We start from the raw sequence: 14,388 nt of genomic DNA, 5'->3' as shown, positions 1-14,388 counted from the left end.
GTTTAAAAAAAACAGTGTATTTTACTAACTTATACCAAGAGCAACTTTTAGTACTAGAATAGCTCATAATTTAATAATCTAAAGTCACAAATTCTTAAAAATTAAAGGCAAAAAAGTTATGCGATAAAATAACTCTTGACCTACCCAAAACGGACGCATATGACCGGTACTACAAATTCGCAATTAATGAAATCGATTCATCTCTGGAATATAAATAAACGTACCAATTTTCGTTTTTCTAACTTTTTTTTTTGAATTTTTTTTTGGAAATTCAAGAAACGAAAAATTTTGAAATCGATTTTTTAGAAAACCGTGTGTTCTACCGACTTAAAGGAAGAGTACCTTTTAGTACTAGGATACCTCATAATTTAATAATCCAGTGTCAAAAATGCTTAAAAGTTAAAGACATAAAAGTTATCCGATAAAATAACCGATGCCCTACCCAAAACGGACGCCTATGACCGGTACTAAAAGTTCACAATAAATGTAATCGATTTATCTTTGAAAGATAAATATGCGTACCAATTCTCATGTTTCTAAATGAGAGCGTTCTGGCGTTATTTAAGAAAAACTAATTACAAGACGCCATATTTAAAGAGCTCTAGCCCTCTTAGGAAGCATTTTCGGACTAGAAGAATTAGGTTAAAATGTCTTAAATTTATCTGAGGAATCTCCTATCTTCGTTTGTCGGTAGAGTTTTTGGACACCCTGTATATAAAATATTGTTGAAAACGTACTTATACATACTTTGTTATTGTAGAGCTTGGAACTCCTATTTTTTGTACAAAAAAATTACAGAAATAGAGATAAAATACATAGAATACAGAGAAGCTCTTATTAGATCGCTATTAGGTCACGATATATTTTTTAATTAAAATTATATGTTAAATAAGTTTAAAGTAAATAAATTTTATTTGATACACTTATTTGAAAAATCAACACCGGTGCTGCAACATCTATTTAAGCAAAGCCGGATCTGACCACTTGGACCGATAAAATGGCGCAAGGTCACAGAATCTGTCTGACAGCTAAACAATGAAATTTATTGAAGTGCACCTTCGGGTTGTTCGGTGGTATGGTTTGTAAAAGAAACTGAAGGAATTTGATGAAATAGAACAATTGGATATGTTTTATTTTGTCAAATTTCTTTATTTTCTTTTTATTCACGGCAAAATTGGGTGTTTTGTATAATGTCCACTTTACATCAACAATAAATTGAACAAGAAATTGACAAAGTTATTCAAGGCCAAATTTAACGTGTACAAAATGTATGGTTTGTACAAGAAAATGAAGGAATTTGATGAAATAGAACATTTGGATATGTTTTATTTTGTCAAATTTCTTTATTTTCTTTTTATTCACGGCAAAATTGGGTGTTTTGTATAAGTCAAATTTGACATTGAATAACTTTGTCAATTTCTTAATCAATTTATTGTTGATGTAAAGTGCACTTAAGTTTATCTGACAGAATTATTTTTTCATAGTTATCCGAAGGTGAAAAGACCGGGCCACAGAATAGGGCTTTTCATTAACAGTCATTTGTTTCGAGCTTCTGTCATGTGTCACATAATATTAAAGGCCCCGTCTCACCATCAAATAATTATTGACAGTTATTTGATCAAACTTGACAGTCAAACTTGACTAGTGACACAAACTATACATACTAACTGTCACTTTGTGTCACTAACTGTCAAGTTTGATCAAATAACTGTCAATTATTTGATGGTGAGACGGGGCCTTAATATATCTACGTCATACGTTATTGGTATAATACAATTAATACAAACCTTAGACAAGGAAAGAGAGAGGACGAGTAATCCTACGACCAAAAGTGAAGCCAAACCGACACCAGAGATTTTGATCATCGACGTATCTTTGGGGTATTGTTATGCATTGAGTATTTAATTAAAAAACATGAAATGTATTTAAAATGAAGAATTTGTGTACGGTAAATGTTTTATTAAGTTGCTCATATTACGTACATATGTTTCAATACATACATATGTTTTTATTACGAATTTTAGATGATGATTTACTTTATTTTTTATGAAATTTTAACCTTCAACGAACACCCACCACTGGCAACCCATTGTTATTTTTGACGTGACCGCCATGTTTCTGGTGACAAACAAACCAAAAGCTGGCTTCACTTTTGGAACGTGTGTTTTAAATGAGTGTTACCCGTCCTCTCTTTTTTCCTTGTCTAAGATACAAACCAAAGACGTATGACGTAGATATATTAATATTATGTGACACATGACAGAAGCTCGAAACAAATGACAATCGATGAAAAGCCCTATTAACATAGAATGAGCCTACCCTCCGCGCTTCCTGATGACAAGATCTCTTGGACTGGTTTGGTGCTATCTCTTTCTGGCACATTGTATCGAGAAACTAAGATGACTAAGTGAGAGTATAGCCACGGAAGGGGAGGACTACTGTCGCAGCTTTACTATGCGTAAGAGTGAAACAGCACTGAGCCAAATAAAAAAGATGGTGTCGTCACTTCGCTCTGAATAAACACTCTGTCTATGATAATATATAAGTCTATGTTGGATATATTTCAAAATATAAAGACTTCTTAGCTGTAAAATTAATAAACAACTGATAATGGAATTTATTGCCAACCGTCACTAAAGTAATTCATTATTGTACTCATTTGCGGCTGTAAAGTAAGACTTTATTGTACTGAAAGAAGAATTTTACTTTATTTGCCGCGATTATCAATCAAATTAACCGAGATTTAATGTAAGTGTTCGATAGCAGTAATCGATTATTTATTTTAGTGAACTTAAAATTTATTTACGTTAATTACTAAAAATATTGTACAAAATTCACCTTATTATTAATTAAATTTATGTCAAAAAGTGAAAGTCTATAGTATTTTGTAATAGGGCTTTTCATCGATTATCATTTGTTTCGAGCGTCTGTCATATATGTCGTATAATCTGTGTATTGGGACCGTGCAAGTTCGGAAAAGCGACACCTGCATAGGGATTACGTACACTCGATACGCATCGTATCCGCCATGTTTTCCCGTAAGGCGCTATGGGAAAACATGGCGGATACGATGCGTATCGAGTGTACGTAATCGGGGCCCTGGTTTCATAGCTCAGCAACATTTTTCGCACTTTTAATTATATTGGCCAATTATATTAGTCCTGTTGCTGAAGAACTGTCAAGGCCACAGCCCAAAAAAAATTATAAGAAGAAAAAGTAAGACTGAAGACCGCGTCTCACCATCAAATAATTTGGTCAAACAGTTTGAGCAAACTGCGGAAGTACGTCAAAGTGACGTCACAATTGCAGTTTTTTTGAAATTCTAAAAATCTGTGCTCTCACTATCAGTCTAGTTTGATCAAATTTTTTGTATTGTGTTGTCTAACTTGTTTGTAGTTTATTTAAAATTAAAATTTTTCATTATTATCCACAATGAACACTCAGGATGTGACGTCACTTTGTGTCACTAACTGTCAAGTTTGATCAAATTATTTGATGGTGGGACGCGGCCTTCAGGTTATGTTACTAAAAGGTAAAAAATTGTATGTAGTAAATAAAATTAATTATTAAATGCAGTACTGCAAAGCAAAATATAATTATTTAAATTTACTTTTATATAATAATTGCATTTCTTATCAATATTGTGGAGCAACATATAATTTTTCTTCTTCAAGGCCGCGTCTCACCATCAAATAATTTGATCAAACAGTTTGAGCAAACTTGACGTACTTGAGGAAGTACGTCAAAGTGACGTCACAATTGCAGTTTTTTTGAAATTCTAAAAATCTGTGCTCTCACTATCAGTCTAGTTTGATCAAATTTTTTGTATTGAGTTGTCTAACTTGTTTGTACTTTATTTAAAATTAAAATTTTTCATTATTTTCCACAATGAACACTCAGGATGTGACGTCACTAACTGTCACTTTCAGTTTGCTCAAACCAGTTTGATCAAATTATTTGATGGTGGGACGCGGTCATCAATGACAGTATGTATGAAATGTACGTCAATTTGACAATTTCAATTGACACTATGAATTATTATTTAAGAAAGTTGCAAGATTTCTCCGCTATTTGCGCACGATCGTTTCTCGTAATCCCCTCCAAGTACTTACACACCGCGAATATTAACATTATGGGGCTAGTACACGTTGGGCCAATCAGTTGGGCCAAGGAGTTGGGCCAACGTGTACAGGACCACTTGGCATGAGTTTGCGATTGGCGGTCAGCGTTGGTCTACAAACCGAATCTTGTCGGTATTTGGTGCACAAATCAAAGGATTTTTGGGACTTGCGCGATCTGCCAAACAGCTGTTTGGTTATGAACACTGAACACGTTGTTGTCGTTGAGTTTAAAATATTTGTTTTCTCTTCTCACAATACTGATACTGTTTATAAGTATTAATTTTAAGGTTGTGTTTTAATATGAATACTTTTTTCGGTGTAAAAGCACCGTCGTTTGCGCCATTGTTTTTTAATCACTCTTGTTTGGTACACTTTTCTATAAGCATTGAACGCATTGTACAAATTAATTGCGACAGCTGCTACAGTCTCCACATCCATATCCATAATCAGAATTTGTTTTTTGTTTACCCACTAAGAAAGGTTAATGCAGACTGATAACTCCACCAACGTGTAATCACCATGTATTCACTGTTCTTACTTGGCCCAACTTATTGGCCCAACTCATTGGCCAACTAGTTGGCCCAACGTGTACTGGAGCCATTTTACATGGATTATACGAAATATGACAGAAGCTCGAAACAAATGACTGTGAATGAAAAGCCCTATTCATACAACCTTAATCAAAATTTTACAGATTTATAATTCTTGAATAATTTCATGCATGGCCAAAGATAGAGTGCAAGAACTATATAAGCAGTACCATTAAAACGGTTCCGGTTCCACAAATGGATCACAGAAATGTAGAGACGCACGCAGCTCTACATCTGCATGTTGAAATCTGTCAGTGACACAAACAACGATCTACAGACCGAGCGAGTCTCATAAATTGCACGGCTTCGAGCTACGCTTCACGCAACCCTATTTGCGTACTTGTGTTTCGAGTTGCGTGGTCGTGCGGAGTTATAATTTACTAAATTTAAATATAATCGTTTCTACTGATTCATATAATATACTATTAAAGTTTTTAATATTGCTAATATTATGAAAGTTTTTAACATTGTATTTTAATTAATATTACCTAAGTATTGCACCTAGTTCAAAAAAAGTACAAGATAAATACCGCGGTATTTTCATATGAAAATGCAAAGCAAATAAGCAAAATATACAATTTGCAGAGTAAATGCTTTTTTTGATAAAATAATGCAAATTGTATGTAGGTAGGTAGAGTAACTAAGCGTTGAGTAGTTATAGCAAAAGTAGCTACGCCATCTGTAAAAAAGGTATACTACATTCATCTCGCTAAACTCAACCGTTATCGAGATAAACGCATTTTAAATCTGAGAGACAACATAATTTTTTTGCATAAGTAATATCATTGTAGTTACACCCGAAAAATAACTTAAAATCATAAAAATTTACAAAAATTTATCGCAAATTTCTTCAAATGGAATTTGCGATGCAATGATGCAAAATTATGTTGTATCGCAGATTTAAAATGCGTTTATCTCGAAAACAGTAGTTGAGTTTATTAGTGAGATGAATGTAGTATACCTTTTTTAAGTAAAAATATTGAGAGAACAAAAGTTTTTATTCAAAAAGTATATAGAGTAGGGGATAAAAGTTGAACGTATTAAATGAGCGCTGAAAGACGTATATGTGGCGCCCTCTGGGTAATACATCAGTTTTGGTGGCGAATTTAAATTTCTCATCCCAAAAAACCCCCGCTTAGCAAATTTCGTGTTGTTATCCCATGCCTTTCGGGCAGTGGCGTAGCGTAGTGGGGGCGGCAGGGGCGGTCCGCCCCGGGCGGCACTTTTTAGGGGGCGGCAAAATTTAACACTGAATAATAAAAATATTTTGTAAATATTTGAACCATTTTATATTTTTATCGCAACTACAAATTCGGACCGATTGAAAGGAGCACGGAATTTTTCATTACATACTTATTTTGTGACGAATTCGGGGAATTCCTTTTCTTTGAATGATATTTTGTAGCGACTGGCAACAACGTCTATACTGACTTGGGGGAATTCCCCGTTTATGACTAAAAATCAGCACAACTTTTTCCGGCACTTTAGAACGTTGCTATTCTTTTTTTTTTCTCATCGACACATCGTTGGGAAGTTCTGATAGCAGCTACTAACAAAAGAAGGATTCAGGACACGCGGTGGAGTGCAAGAGGCGATGCCGTAAATGTGACATGGCATCATTACAAAGACATTCTCGTCACTTTGGAAAAACTGACAGAGGCAGGTGAAAGCTTATACACTAGGACAGATGCAGGTGCTTTACTAGTTTTGATGCAGTCATTTTCCTTTCTTTGTTTTTTGGGCCTGTGGCAACCGGTGCTACATGAAGTGAATGATGCACAAAAATACAAACAAGGAGACTTGACATAAGATTGTGCGCTCAGAAAGTAAATGTTGTGCAGATGATATTGACAGAGAAAAGAGAGGAATGGGCAAATTGCGCTGTAGGGTATGCAAAAATATGTATGAAGAACTTGAAATTTCCATTAAACCTCGGAGGCGCATACCAAGAAAGCATATTTTCGATGACGGAAAAATGAGTTGAGACGAAAGCTGTTTTCTTCGTTAGATAGAGTATTGTAGAAAATCGTGAGCATTTTCAACAGCAACAGAATTTAACGGATAAGTTTGTTTATCTTACGCCGGCTATATTATTAGATCCAGACAACACTGAATGTAATCTAGACTACGCATCTGACGAAATTTATTGACGAGCAGGGTTTCAAGCTGGAAAAACTTCGACTGCGGACTTTCGTTGCTGCTACAGGCAACGAAATTGATTAATGCAGACTCACTTGAATTATTTAAATTTATTGTTAAATCCAAGCTGGAAGATACTCTGCCCAATATTTTAATAATGTTCCGAATATTTTTCACAGTTGTTATAAGCAAGGCCAGCTGTGAGAGGAGTTTTTCAAAATTGAAAATGATTAAAAATTATTTAAGATCGACAATCAGTACTCTAAGACTAACTAGTTTGGCTATTTTGTCTATTGAGCAAAAGAGGTGTGTGATGCGATAGACATTGATGGTGCAATAAAAGACTTTGCTCTTAAAAAAGGTAGACGTATAAATTTTTATTTGAAGACGGAAGTTTTGTTTTTAATTCTAACAAATACTCATATTACTTTTCAATAGAAATAAAAATATAGCATTGTAGTATCGTTCTAAGTAGTTCTAATTAAAAATAGATTTTATTTAATTTTGTGGATCGTCAAGGTGTACCTAATCTTAAGTGTTATAGGTACCTAAGTTATATCAATGTATCTAATTGGTTAAAGTAAAATATTTTTTGTATTAATAAACGTGATTTTAAAACTTCGATAAACTTTTTTATTTAAAATCCAACCTGTATAATGCAAAATAATGATGACTGTTCTCGCCGAAAAGTTCTCTATAATTAAGGTATGTAATGTTATACAATAAATTAAAATACCTAAATAAGAGGGCGGCAGAATTGTCTTCCGCCCCGGGTGGCCGGCACTCACGCTACGCCACTGCTTTCGGGAAATATTCAAGAATAAATAAAATAAAAGTTTAATTTTGACACCCTGTATTTCGGTTATTATCAACTTTTATGCTAAGGTAAGTTTTAAGCTTAGAAATTTAAGCTTATTTTAAGCTTAGAAATCTACGGTTAAGTTATGGCCCATTCTTTACCAAACACCCTGTATAAAATATGATATATTATGTACTTGGATATATTATATTATATTATATTATATTATGTACTTGGATGTTTTCTTTTTACATGTGCCGTCAATGTTAGTAGATTTCGAAAAGTTTAGTACAACAACTTTACACTTAGTACAACAACGTTTCATTTTCTACTTACAACAAAAAGAACACTTTAAAAACAAAACAAGAGTTTAAATTATAAACACAAAACTAAATAAATAATTTCTCACAACGGTCAAAAACCACACTTAGAAAGTTTTAAAAATTCACACCGGAAGATTTAAAAATTATTATCAAATTTTTAAACACCTGACGTGTCTCAAGTACAAGAATCTACAGGTCGAGCAAGTCTCGTAAATTTCACGATTGCGAGCCACGCTTCACGCAACCGTGTTTGCGTACTTGTGTTTCGAGTTGCGTGGTCGTGCGGAGTTATATTTACCAATTCGCGCAATCGTACTTGAGACGCTGTGTCAGGTGAGGTGTTTGAAAATTTGTGTAACTTGATTCTGTGGTTAAACTTTTGTTTTATTTTTTTTTCGCAGAAAATTTTTAGATGAAGTAATTGTATGATGAAGATAACACAGAAAATACAAGAGGGCAGCATACTTTGCAAAACAACTGTTACAATTTGAAATCAACAAGTTGTTGTCTTGCAGGTAAAAAAAGTGACTTTTTAAAAAAATTATATCTTGGAAACTAAAAATTATTTTTATTTATAATTGAAACATGTAAAAGTATAGTACTCTCAAAAAAATTTCAGCCAAAAATATTCATTTTTGTAGAGTTGACTGCAATTTTTCGACAACAGCCCTTTTTTGTGGTGAGCAGCATAACAAGTCCAGTCTCATCTGAAATCAAAGTTTCTTGTAGTTTATACCTCTGGCTAGTGAATGAACAAATGATTTTTTATTAGATGAGGTCATTTTTGTTTTATAAAAAAAAACTACTTTAAAAATGAGAAAAATTGGGGTCAAAAATGTGTTTAAACTTATGTAAAATCTTCAAATTTCATTTTTTTTAATTCCTTCGTTCATATTCTAGCCAGAGGTATAAACTGCAAGAAACTTTTTGATTTCAGATGAGACTGGACTTAGTTATGCTGCCATCGCAAAAAAAACTTAAACTCTACAAAAATGAATATTTTTGGCTGAAACTTTTTTTGAGACTACCTTAAGTACTATACTTTTACATGTTCCAATTATAAATAAAAATAAATTTTAGTTTTCGAGATATATTTTTTTTAAAAAGTCACTTTTTTTACCCACAAGACCTATGTAACCCCTTAAAAAAATGTTTCAAAGAATATGTTTGATGGCCAAGATGCATACATATATTTAGAAGGAAAGTTCCGGATTTCTGTAGTATAATACATAATACCAAAGAGGAAGTAGCCCTAAGCGCCGGACTCCACTTGCGATTTGTAGTTGTGAAGATTGAACACATTCTTTCAAATAGAAGTCAATCCATGATTATTTAGTCACAAATGGATTGACTTGTATTTGAAACAATGTGTTCAATCTTCCTGATTACAAATCGCAAGTGGAGTGCGGCGGTAATAACACCAAAATATTCCATATAGGTCCATAGAAGGTACACAGACATTGAAAAATTCCTGGAATATCCCCGAAAACATGTTCCCTGAACATCCCAGGAAAATCCTGTGTCAGCACTTTAAACATTACCTGAATGTCTTATTGGAACATTCCATGAATGTCCACGAATGTTCTCTGGACATTCAAAATATATTTTGTAGACATTCCCTGGATATACCAGAAATACAGTGATGAGTGCTCTAATAACCGGCAAAATAGCACAAAAGATGTATTAAGTAGTGAGATAAAAAGACATGAAACTAGTCGAGCTGGGAAATTTAGCGATATTAACTTATACATTTAGATTGTATTGATTGTGTACCACCTTCAGACATATCAGACGAGTTTGGAAACTACCACTGTCACAGTGACAGTTTTAGTTGACATACTCCTCCGATATGTGTAAAGGTGGGATCAATATAACGTAAATTTAAAGGTTAATTTCGCTAAATTTCCCAGCTCGACTAGTTTCATTTCTTTTTATCTCACAACTAAATATGTTGCCCATATTTTGCCGGTTATTAGGGCACTCATCACTGTACATCCTTGCTGATGTGACAATACCTCCTATCTGTTTTTTCATGAGTTTTGTATGAGAGATGGAAAAACATGTTTTAAGGTCACCTCCTGTGTTCATATGTAAGTTTTGACTTGTTTTGTAGTTCATAGATAGTTTAATTTACTACAAAACAAATATCATATGAAAACAGGAGGTGACCCTAAGACAAGTTTTTAGTCTCTCTTACAAAACTCATGAAAAAAACAGATAGGATGTATTATTACATCACTGACGATATGTGGCCATACCAAATAATACATCCTTGATAAATATAAACATTTTTATTGAACAAAATCTTTTCATACATTTTTTAATGCAATTTACTGATATTCCTAAATATTTCAAAAAAATGTGTCACATTTGCTTTGTAAACCTTTCTTTTGCCTTTCGTAGCCACATATTCCGTTTCCTTCCTGGTTTTTTGTAGACCACTTCTCTCAGCTGATTCTAAAAAAAAATAAAATAAATGGTAATTTTTCTATCCTTTACAATTAACAATCAGAAGAAATATTATTTACAGATAATGATATGCATAATAATAATAGGTTTGTTTTAGCATCAGTTTCAAACAGTTTGAAATCATCAGCGAATAGTGGACCAGCGCGAGTAGAGGGGATCGCACTGGTGACTGTATTATGTTCTTTTACCGACCAACTGTTTGCTGACGGTTTTTGACTAGTTTGACTGTTTGCTAGAATAAACCTAATAATAATGAATATTTTGTATTTTGACAATGACATCTGATGTGGAAGTCAAAACATTAATAAAATTATTTTTTCAAGTTAACTTTCACATGCGCGTCTTAAAATTGTACTTTTAATACTTATATCATAAATAACTATTAAAACTATCTTAAGAGGTAACAGTATCGATCAACAGGTAGCGTAAAGGTGTTCCAAGATTGCGGCTGTAATTTTGAATATTTTTTCGAGATATTTGGCACACATATTCTTAATATAATAAAGAATGGTGGTACAGAGCCCAATTTGAAAAATATATTAATATGTGGAAATTACTTTGTAATTAAATACAATATAAAAAAACGAGCTTGTACCGCCATTAAGAAGAACAAAAAAATACACTTTCTTCAAATACAACTTTTTTATCCGATTTTGTGTTATTTTGGAACTACTAAAATTTTTTATTTCATTAGTAGTTCCAAAATTACACAAAATCTAGGCATCGGATGAAAAAGTTTATTTGAAGAAAGTGTATTTTTTTGTTCTTCTTAATGGCGGTACAGGCTCTTTTTTAAATATTGTATAATTACAGAGTAATTTCCACATATTAATATATTTTTCAAATTGGGCTCTGTACCGCCATTCTTTATTATTTTACGAATACGTGTGCCAAATACCTCGAAAAAATATTCAAAATTACAGCGGCAATCTTGGAACACGTTTTGGCTACCTGTTGATCGCTACTGTATTAACTTAAAACATTGTAATTTGCTAAACCAGTATATTTTACTCTACTACTACTCTACTAGCTACCTCATTTTCCACTGTTTGTAAAGACTTGTTTACATGGGTAGAGTTTTGAGGAGAGTAGAGTAGCGGTAGTACTCTACCAAAAATGGCTTGATACCATTCACATGAGGAGAGTACAAGTATAGTACTGATGCTAGTATAGTGAAACCGATTTTTGTATTTTTAAACACTCTTGATTATAAGTGCACCTTAAATTCTTAATTTTTTGCTTAAGCTCGTTTACTCCAAAGCCTCCTTTGCCATTCTTTCGACGATTTCATCCTCCGCAGCTTGCTGCAAACTTTTATTTCTGTAGTATACACTACCTAAATTCCATAAACACTGGTATTCGCCGTATTATAGCTCTACAAGTTTTAAAGTTTCATCTTCGGTGAACTTCATTTTCACTATTTACACAAAACACAATTCCAGCCAGAATGACAGCGCCCCCATGTACTCTCCTACCTACTCTATTCTGCCATAATTGAGCGTGTTCCATGGGTAGAGTGTGCAGCCGAGTAGACATTTTGGCAGTAGTGGTGGTCATAGAGTAGTTACTTTGCCATAGGTTGCTAGTCACTCTACTTTAACTCCAACTATACACTCTACCAGCTATTCTACTGTGCTGAGCATTTTTACAGGTAGAGTTACTCTACTCTATCAAGTACTTGCATCATTACTCTACCCGTGTAAACAAGTCTTAAATCTACTGAATGAAAATCTACTTAATCTTAATCTACTCTTAATGAAAAATGTCTAAAATCATTTACCCACCTAGTATTATTGTAGAATTTAAGACAGTCCAGTGCCTTATAAATAATTTCAATATGAATATTTTTTCCTTTAATTCTCCTTTGATAGCACTCCATTTTAGATTTTGGGGAACTTATTTCATTGTGTTTATAGCCCATATTTATTGAAGGAACCCAATCTGGAGATTGTTATTATCGATTAAGTCGGCTGGTTTTCCTATTTTCCTATAAGATTAAAATGTTAACATCTTCAAAAATCGTTACTGTTGTAATTGTAACTTACCAGATATAAAATGATTACAGCAGACAGGACAGGAAAATTTTCATTTCGCTAGTAAAACCTGTACATTGTATTGCATTTAACCATTGTTGTCTCTCAGATACCTTATTTAGTTCAGTTTAAAAGTGAACTTTATCTTGACTTTATCACAATTACTTTGCATTTCACACTTCAAAACACAACACCAATGAAGCATATTATCTTTCTAAATTAATACTTCCAGAGAAAATGTTAAATTAATCTTTGTACAACACAAAATTACAAAGAAATACAACTAAAATTATCTAAAACTCATGAAGAACAGATAGAATAAGATTTATCTTTTACACCCAGTAGCCATATTGAGAATAGTATATTATTATCAGCAGCGTTGCCAACCTAAAATTTCTGAAATCGGTAGGTTGATACAAAAAAAATCAGTAAAAATCGGAAGATTCAAAAAAAAGGCGGCATATTTAAAAAAATGTAATTTGTTTAACAAAAAAGATACAGAACAGTTAAAATTATGTTAGAAAAAGTAAAATAATTATGAAAAAAAGGACACGACACTTGCGGAGTGTCGACAGAAGCAAATATTTACTTCTTATCGATGCGATTATATTCGATTAGATTCAATTCGTTTCGATTTGATTCCATTCGATTCGATCCGATTCGATTTATTTTATTTAATTTTCACTCCGCTTGAATAAAACCGAAAGATAACTATATTTTTTCCAAGACCAAGACCAATTAAATGGTTTTGCTCTACATAAATAGGGTATTCCCATATAGCAATAAGTATGTAGGTATTATAGTATTATGTACTTTCCCTCACAGCTAATTTTACGGACGTGTATTCGTGATGTGGGTAGGGGATTTTCCGAGGTAAGATTGCTGAATTTGTTGTTAAAAATGTAGCATGTACGGCATGTAACATACATATTTTTTATAGGAACACAAACAAAAATTAAAGTAGTACAAGTAGTATAATAAAAAAATAAAAATCGGTAAATGAGGTTGAAAATCGGTAAATCGGTAGATTGCTGTCTAAATCGGTAAATCTACCGAAAAATCGGTAGGGTTGGCATCGCTGATTATCAGTAGAAACGATTACATTTAAATTTGGTAAATTATGGAGACCTGTAAGAAGGAGTGGAAACGCAATGCATCGTTTGTGGGCTAACTTTTCAACCTCTAATTCAACTTTCAGCAATCGCCGCTAGAGGCGCAAGTGTTCGAATAGGTGCTACAAATACATTATCTCTTATGGACTTATTTAATATTTAACTCATTTTATTTTTGTTTTTAGCGTAATTAGACATTAATTTATTGGTGGATTGTAGCTGAATATGTTTTATGCCAAAAATAAATTATTTTACCCTTATAACATATCGACGTGTGGTAAAAAGTGTATTCTTTATATACCATTGTAGATGGAGATGTGACATCAAATTTAAATTTGTCATTACTTTAATATGTAGGACAGCTTATTTTGAAGCGGAAATATTTTGTCACATTATCTAACTGCCACATTTATATACCAATGGTATTTCAACGGCAAATTAATTTTTTAATATCTTTGTAACTGATATTAAAAAGTTTGTTAGTTGAAAAAATTGACTTAACTGTACGTAATTGTTTTTAAAAAGTTTAAAAAGTTATTTAAATAATTTGAAGTTTATTGATAAATTTTTTTTAATTAGGTATTCTTTTTATCAAAATTTAAACTGCTTTTTTTTAATACTTCATTTATCTATATTCTGAAAGCTTATCTATCAGATGTTTAAATTTAGTTAATAAAAATATATGTCTATAAACTACGCAGACGATAGTCTGACTTTTATAAAATTAATGTTAATTTTTGTGAAATATTTTGTCTCAAAAAATGCATTGTTTCGACAGAAAAACTTTCAAGATCGTCCTACT

The 14,388-nt window shown here is 32.6% G+C and overlaps 1 long non-coding RNA gene across 2 annotated transcripts; it reads right to left on the bottom strand.

The window, feature by feature from the left end:
- Window positions 1-10,248: 10,248 nt before the first annotated feature.
- Window positions 10,249-12,838, bottom strand: LOC126892189 (uncharacterized). Of its 2 annotated transcripts, XR_007700730.1 has the most exons (3): window positions 12,487-12,838; window positions 12,226-12,428; window positions 10,249-10,429 (listed from the first exon to the last, which is right to left on the bottom strand). It is a non-coding gene; the product is annotated as an uncharacterized LOC126892189 (long non-coding RNA). The 2 variants fall into 2 exon arrangements; XR_007700722.1 differs by having other exon boundaries at window positions 12,226-12,838.
- Window positions 12,839-14,388: the final 1,550 nt, after the last annotated feature.

This window comes from Diabrotica virgifera, chromosome 1 (assembly GCF_917563875.1).
Source record: "Diabrotica virgifera virgifera chromosome 1, PGI_DIABVI_V3a".
Lineage (NCBI taxonomy): Eukaryota > Metazoa > Arthropoda > Insecta > Coleoptera > Chrysomelidae > Diabrotica > Diabrotica virgifera.
This window is presented reverse-complemented; position numbering and strand designations above follow the sequence as displayed.